The sequence below is a fragment of the Rutidosis leptorrhynchoides genome, chromosome 1 (assembly GCF_046630445.1).
Source record: "Rutidosis leptorrhynchoides isolate AG116_Rl617_1_P2 chromosome 1, CSIRO_AGI_Rlap_v1, whole genome shotgun sequence".
Classification (NCBI taxonomy): Eukaryota; Viridiplantae; Streptophyta; class Magnoliopsida; order Asterales; family Asteraceae; genus Rutidosis; species Rutidosis leptorrhynchoides.
This window is the reverse complement of record NC_092333.1, coordinates 620,749,425-620,756,925: the sequence shown is the minus strand read 5'-3', so window position 1 is coordinate 620,756,925 and position 7,501 is coordinate 620,749,425. Positions and strand designations below refer to the sequence as shown.

Sequence of the window (7,501 nt, the reverse complement as noted above, 5' to 3'; positions counted from 1 at the left end):
CGCTCCACTGAAATGAAACAATCTATCCTTTCCACTACTACTTTATGACAACCCTGCATAAGCGACAAAAGGCAAAGTTGTGCACATTGTGATCCATGATCAGTAATGAATATGGAAAAGAAAAGGGCCAATCGTAACTTACTCTTCGAAAAGAGGTGTAACCAAGCCACGAAAATCAAATCCAACCAAGCCCCATGGCACAATACTATGAAGAACAAAGAAGATCGATATAAGGTTTAAACCTGAAAAGAAGTGAAAAAACAAAGTTTAGAAGTTGAAATCACATCAATCTCCACTTGATAATTCAAAGTTTAGATATGTTAACTTCTTGTTAACATATCTAAGTGTACCACAAAGGTTAGTCATCAATAACCATCATGCTACCATCTACAAAAAGTAGTACGAATGTACGATCCAATATAGAAATTATTTAAAATAATACAGAACATGTTATGTGGAATTGAATTATGGACATTTAACTTTCTCAAACAGTGACAGCGTGTGTGAAATTAAATTAGATCGGTTAACATTTAATGAGACATGGAATTATTAACCTCAAACTTTGAAATGATATTGCTTTCGTAAGTTACTGAAGTAAAACAAAAACCAAAGAACAAACAATGGTACTGAGTAGGGATGGCGGTACTGACTACTGAGAAGGCATTTCTAAAAAAACTAAAAATAAACTCATGTCTAAAACTTACCAGGCACTGGTCCAATATATTGGACAAGGAACCACCTTCAGTTATCTTTAGAAGCATGATCTTGAGCGTTTTAAGGTAAGAAGCAATCTAATGCATGGCCCAGCTGAAGAGATATTCTCTTCACTTCTTGATGTATCATCAACGAATATGGCATGATATTGGTTAACAACATCAAAAAGATGCGACCTAAGACAATTTATGGATTAGGTTGAGGTGGTGAATTTTAATTATTAGTGTAATTAATTAATATCATATATAATCCTTTTACCATCCATTTATGAAATCGTTAAAAATTGTTTAGGGCATCATATAGAGATGAAGCATATGTTTGCCCAAAATTCAGGATGAAGATGGGATAACATAAACATGTTGAGGGTAAACAATTTGGTAATCTAGTGTGGAATACTAATGTTATACAGTGGGGAATACTAATGTTATATAGTTTGAGTTGAAAATAAAGACAGATAAAGAAATAACCTAGACTACTTGTATATATAGCTTATAGATATAATAATATATCAAAGTTTTATACCTCGTGAACACCTCATCAACTTTGTACTATAGACGGTCCGATATGGTAGCTTCCTCATCAACATAATACTTTTTGATAACCATGTTGCATTAGTTGTACTTACAGTTAAACCAGCCATCATTTTAAACTAATTTAAGCATTGTGTCACGAACCACAAAGATGGATGCCTAGAGCCAATCACCAAATCATTTCTACCACTTCTGGAATTCGTAAATGCTCTAGATTTCAGCAAAACGTTATTAGTTTTAAACCATTACCAACTCTTCTGACCTAACCATATTGCCACTTGTGTAGCAAGAAAAAACAACATAACATATATAAATAAAATAAACAATAAAAAAGTGGTCGAACTTCTTGGAGGATCGAACGGTTTTCCAATTGTTGGTACAGCAGCAACACGTAAACTCCTCATAATTTCTGCGAACTTTTTATAAATCTCCTGATAACTCGCATCAATCTTTTTTTTTTATCTGTTTCAATTTCAATGGGTGTTTTGCTCTCTCAAAATTATCAACCATCGCAGGAGACTTTGAATTACTTCCCATTGGTCCTTACATTTAGCCTTTTTCCGACCTTTTTCTAAAATTCTCAAAGTTAGCTTGTAACCGAATATATCTTTCTTTACCGAAACTTGAATCGGCTGTTAAGGATGCAACCTTTTCCAGTAATTGATTTTATTCAGTTTCAAGATGACATAATTTAGCCTCGATATCGGATGAAGTTGTGTTATCTTTATTGAGAATAACTACTTTGTAAAGCTGGAGTAGGGACTTGATGGTTAAGCAATTTCAGAGATTAAACTAAACAATTTACCTCGAATCTGTAAGATGAACGATTGATTTGAACGCCGAATAGGACTCAAACGATCCTTGCAATGACTATCGTTGCAATGACTATTGATTTGAGCCCGTGCGTTGCACGTGTAAGTAAAAAACCGTGCAAAACTAACGGATTTTATCAAACAGTTATTGTTATGAGCTATAAATAAAATAATCTAAATAAAATGTGGTATGATATGTTTCAATGAAAAGTCAATCTTGCTATAAATGCCAAAAGACCCAAAAACAAATAGAAAAACATATGTGTCTGAAATATAAAAAGTAAAAAAGTTGGATCCAAGTGTGAATGACTCGTCCAAATCGGCAAAACTACCATGTATAATGGTAAGCAATAAGAGAATCGACGAAGCACGCCGGTTCTCATATTTGAACTCGTATGTTGCACGTCCGTTTTAAATAACTGTTAAAAGATTAATTGTGATGTTCTCAAATAAATATTGTTGTTACAACTAAAAACGAAAAGAATTAGTAAAATAAATACATAACTTCGAACCTACTATTTACTTGAAAAATACTTCCTAGTGCGCAGAATTAAAGTACATGTTATGTGATAAGTAAGGCAGGTCGTCATTTTATTATAGGTCTCTTGAAAGTTGCAGATTATGATGTCGTAGGTATAGAGAAAAAGGCATTGAAAAGATCGATACAAAAAGGATACGGAAACTACACATGTATGTTTTGGTATTAAGATTAACGGGAAGGTGAATGATTGTAAGATTAGAAGAAGATACATGCGTCATGGCCAGATATTGAGGATTGGTGTATTAAACAATAACTGTGACGTTATTAACACAATTGAAATATTGAAATTGAAATAATAGATGATATGAAAGTGCTTATTAGTTGAAGCATTTTGACTCGTACTATAAAATTATAGGTTTTAACACGTCACCCCACATTTGACCTACTCAGTTTGCCACTTATCCAAACATAACCAAATAACCAGCAACATCTATAAAATTCTTGGATACCATACATCAAGCTATCGTTAAACTACTACTACCATTTCCTACTCCCAAAAAAGAAAAGAAGAAAACTGAGATTACTGAATGTAAAAGCATACATAGCATATGTAGCATGAGACTTGCCTTTGTATATATGAAGTCATTGGATGGTGCTGATTAAAATTCCTATTGCGGATAGGAGAAGCTGCAACATATATAGCAGCCTCAGCTGCCAAAGGGAACTGATTACCCTGGAAGTTGGATCTCCTCTGAACCAGAGCACCCTAATATCATGAAGCACATTGTCAATTTCATATCAACTTAAAGCAACATGTAGGCACATATGCTATGAAATTACATGCACCACACTTGTCTAAGAGTGGATCTCGAGTCTATAAATCGACACAACTCCGTAACTGCATTGTTTGAAGAATCTTATTTTTATTCTGCACGAAATCAAATGCAAATGAAATAAGGATCAACTAAATCATGAAACATTATCCATACGAAAACTACAATATTTGTGAATTGTATTACACTTTATATTACCTTTTAGAGTGTATCAAGTGCATGAAGTAAGACCAAAATATATGACTAATAAGATAGAAAACTATGATATTTAGGGTTTGTATTAGACTTATAAATTACCTTTCTTACTCGCGTGGTTGAGATGTCCAAAGAGTACTCAGAGCATGTAGCCTGCCAAAATACTCGGTAATCACTAATTTGATGTTACTACAAAGTTTCAATGTTTGCATTCTAATAAGCCAAAATAGGATAAATCGATAAAGGGGTACCATGAGATACCATAGTTGATCTAATCCTTGCGTCAAGGCTTCTTCAGCTTGTTGTGAGGATATTTGCAAGCTATAAATCCCAACAACTTGTGGTTCTGTCAACGGGTCAAGTTGAATCAGTAACGTCAAATCTGACAAAACAAAAAAGTGATCACCTTTTACATATTTAGTACTTGTACAATTCTATCTATTGCAATATAATCATGGTTTGAACGAAATATACATATGGTAACGATCTTCGAGCAATAAAGTAACGATCAAGGTAATGAAAAAACCGAGACAGCCACCTAACCATTAGTTTATGATTCGCCCATCGCTTCACAAGCTCCCGCAGCAAGAACTCATCATGCTTCTCTCTTAAAGATGGTAAAACCTTAAAAGAATCAAATCAGATACATCTGTTAGAAAGTTGAACCATTAATCCATGTTACACATAACTTTATCCGTTAATTGTCAGCTTATATAACCGTATGCATGATGTTAGCTAACATACTAACATACTATCTACTCTTATATCTAACAATCCACGTGCTCTATTGTTAATACAACAAACAAAACACCAATTTCTGCTACAACTAAAGCGTATAAGGGGGTTACCGTGGACCGAATATATTCTTCAAATGCTTCTTTGTATTTGTCATACAGTTGTTGAGAATAATCATAGGGAGGCTTCTGAGTGCACATGTTATAGATCGTCCTGTTGTCAAGAGTCAAAAGATAGAATAAGTCAAAATCAATGACAAATATGGTAAGACCTTTATAAAATGAAAAAATGCAAATGTATAAATGAGTATATATATATATATATACGTGTACAACAACAATACCCAATTCCACTAAAGTGGAGTATGGGGGAGGTTAGATGTAGGCAGTCCTTTCCTCTACCCTAAAGTAAAAGGGAAGTCATTCTTCTACCCAGGATACCTATCGGTCCCCAGGTAGAGGAAGTCGTCCCTCCCTATTCTGTAGAGCAGAGGGGCTGCTTCCTAGGGACCTCCGACCAGAAAGAACCATGAAATCCGATATGTGAAGTAAAAATATACAAGTAAAGTTGGCAAAATATATACGTGTAAAGCATCATTATATTATTCTGAGCTGAACTGCTCAGGATGCCCTTCCAAAATTTTCTTCAACTTAGTTATCCCATTCTGCATGAAACTCCATCCTTCATCCAACTCCATTGTTTTCGCATTGGGCATCGTCATTTTCACACGACTCAGTCAGCACAAGCAGTAAGAAACTGATGCATTGAAAATTTAGTACAGTTGTCAAAAGTATAATCAGAAAAACTGTAAGTTTAAATACCAAATAATATAGCAAAGCCCGCATAGAATCTATACTATATATAAACTATCCTTAAATCCTTAATAATTGTAATAAAACGTAAATTAAAGCATGCTTTTAGCAAGACAACGCTGCCTTTTGTTGTCTGTGATTTACCATCATCATCATTCATTACCATTACCCTTCCCTACAGCCTAATACCATGAACCAAGCACCCAAATTACTTGCATTCCTTACTCAACAAGTCATTCACAAAGTTGAATAGTTCACATATATCTGTATCATAATTGAACAAATTCCCAGCTGTTAAAAAAAAAAACTACAATAGACAAATTGTCTTTATACAACGAACATATTTAGACTAATCAACAATATGAATGGTGAAAGATCAGCACAAATTTAAAAGTTAATCAACATCATTATTTAAGATGAAATCGAGATTTAATTATTACCTTAGTATAGAATATGGAGAAAATCATGGACCTTTGGTGGATCGAGATTTGCTCAAACAATCAAAGCTTTTTCCTCCAAATATATGAAATCGATGTAGATGAATGAAGAATTGATCTTCGATGTTGATGATTGTCGGGTGTTTTCACCAGAACATCTATTATCGAAACTAAATCTGCTGAATAAAGCAGTAGAGGTATGAACAGATCAATAGTGAAAAAGTAATCCAGTGCTTCACCGGAGCCCTAATTAGTAATTACTTGGCAGGAAAGGTTTATCATAAAAAAAAGTTGAATTAAAAAAATACAAATTGAAAATTCAACAATTAAATTGAATCTTCACATTTAGTGAATGTAGAACGATTAGATCTTGGATAGAGTTTTTTTTAGATGTTGAGGAGAGATACGTGATAATGAGAATGAGATGTGAGCAAAGGATCCCTAATTTGCCTTAACCTTCCCGTGTTATTTTGTATGACATGAGTTTATGTCAAATTGATTTATTAGCTAATATTTTAAGGGATAATTAAGAGTCGTTGAATTAAGGGTAGTGTAACGTCATTTTCTAATTTAACGGTAATTAAGGAGGTTTTGAAAATAATTATTAGTTAATCGAGACTCTCTTTTAATGTGTATAGTGATAGTGATAGTGATATATATATATATATATATATATATATATATATATATATATATATATATATATATATATATATAAGGTTAAGGCTACTCAAGGGCCATATACTTTTTATTTTGTCCCGATGTAGTCCATATACCCAAAAAAATACTATTATAGTTCATAAACTTTAAAAGAATGTATCGATATAGTCCATTGACCTGATAAATAAGGTTGATCGATTTTAAACCGTTGATCTTCAAAAAAGTATAATTTTTTTTTGTCCCGATGTAGTCCATATACCCAAAGAAAAGTACTAATGTAGTTCACATACTTTCAAAAAGTGTATCGATGTAGGCCATAAACTTTCAAAAGTGTATCGATGTAAACAAAAGGTGACCTGTTTAACCGGTAACAGGTTACCTTATGGACTACATCGATACACTTTTTAAAAGTTTATGGCCTATAATAGTATTTTTTTGGGTATATGGACTACATCGGGACAAAATAAAAAGTATATGGCCCTTGAATAGCCATAACTCATATATATATATATATATATATATATATATATATATATATATATATATATGTAGTGGTAGGATCAAGAGAGAAGTAACCAATCGGGGGGAAGCGTGGGGAAGCAAATTTTTTTTTTCGTTTTTTGAAAAAACTTTGTTCACGAACATTATAGATTGGATGAAAATGTGAATATTTAATAAAGACACTTTGTGTTAAATGTTTTTATTTTGGCGAGAAAACGCTCGAAGAATTAATATATAACAATTATCATGTTTTCGAACGTATGTTGAGGTTTTAGATATTAGGGTTTATATATTAGGGTTTATAAGGTTTAGATATTAGGGTTTAGATATTAGGGTTTAGGGTTTAGGTTTAGGATTTAGATTGAGTTTTTAACACGAACAGTTTAGAGTTTAAGGTATAGGGATTAGAGTTTTGGGTTTAGGGACTAAACCCTAAACCTTAAACTCTAAATCGGACTAAATTTTACTTCACAAAACATTAAAAAAAAATCGTTAACATTCTTCACGATCAATATTATCTTGAATGTTATTTTTGTCGACCGTTTTCTGGCCTAAATAATAACATTCATCACGAAGTGTCTTTTTAAATGTTCATTTTCGTGTGATCTTAATGCCTGAAAATTTTTTCCAAAAAAAAACGAAAAACAAAAAATTTGATTCCCCGCTTCCCCCCAATTGGTTATTTCCCCATTGATCCTGCACGTATATTAACGATTTCGGTAAATAATTTCATATTTAAACCCGCATGGTTGCGGGTATTACACTAGTTCATAACAAATAATTGGTTTATT

General features: G+C 32.8%; 1 long non-coding RNA gene across 2 annotated transcripts; it reads right to left on the bottom strand.

Annotated features, from left to right (window-relative positions):
• Positions 1-1,109: 1,109 nt before the first annotated feature.
• LOC139885560 (uncharacterized) lies at positions 1,110-3,934 on the bottom strand. Of its 2 annotated transcripts, none has more exons than XR_011771997.1 (5): positions 3,817-3,934; positions 3,668-3,718; positions 3,378-3,465; positions 3,164-3,303; positions 1,110-2,475 (listed from the first exon to the last, which is right to left on the bottom strand). It is a non-coding gene; the product is annotated as an uncharacterized lncRNA (long non-coding RNA). The 2 variants fall into 2 exon arrangements; XR_011771998.1 differs by having other exon boundaries at positions 3,389-3,465.
• Between the last annotated feature and the right edge of the window lie 3,567 nt (positions 3,935-7,501).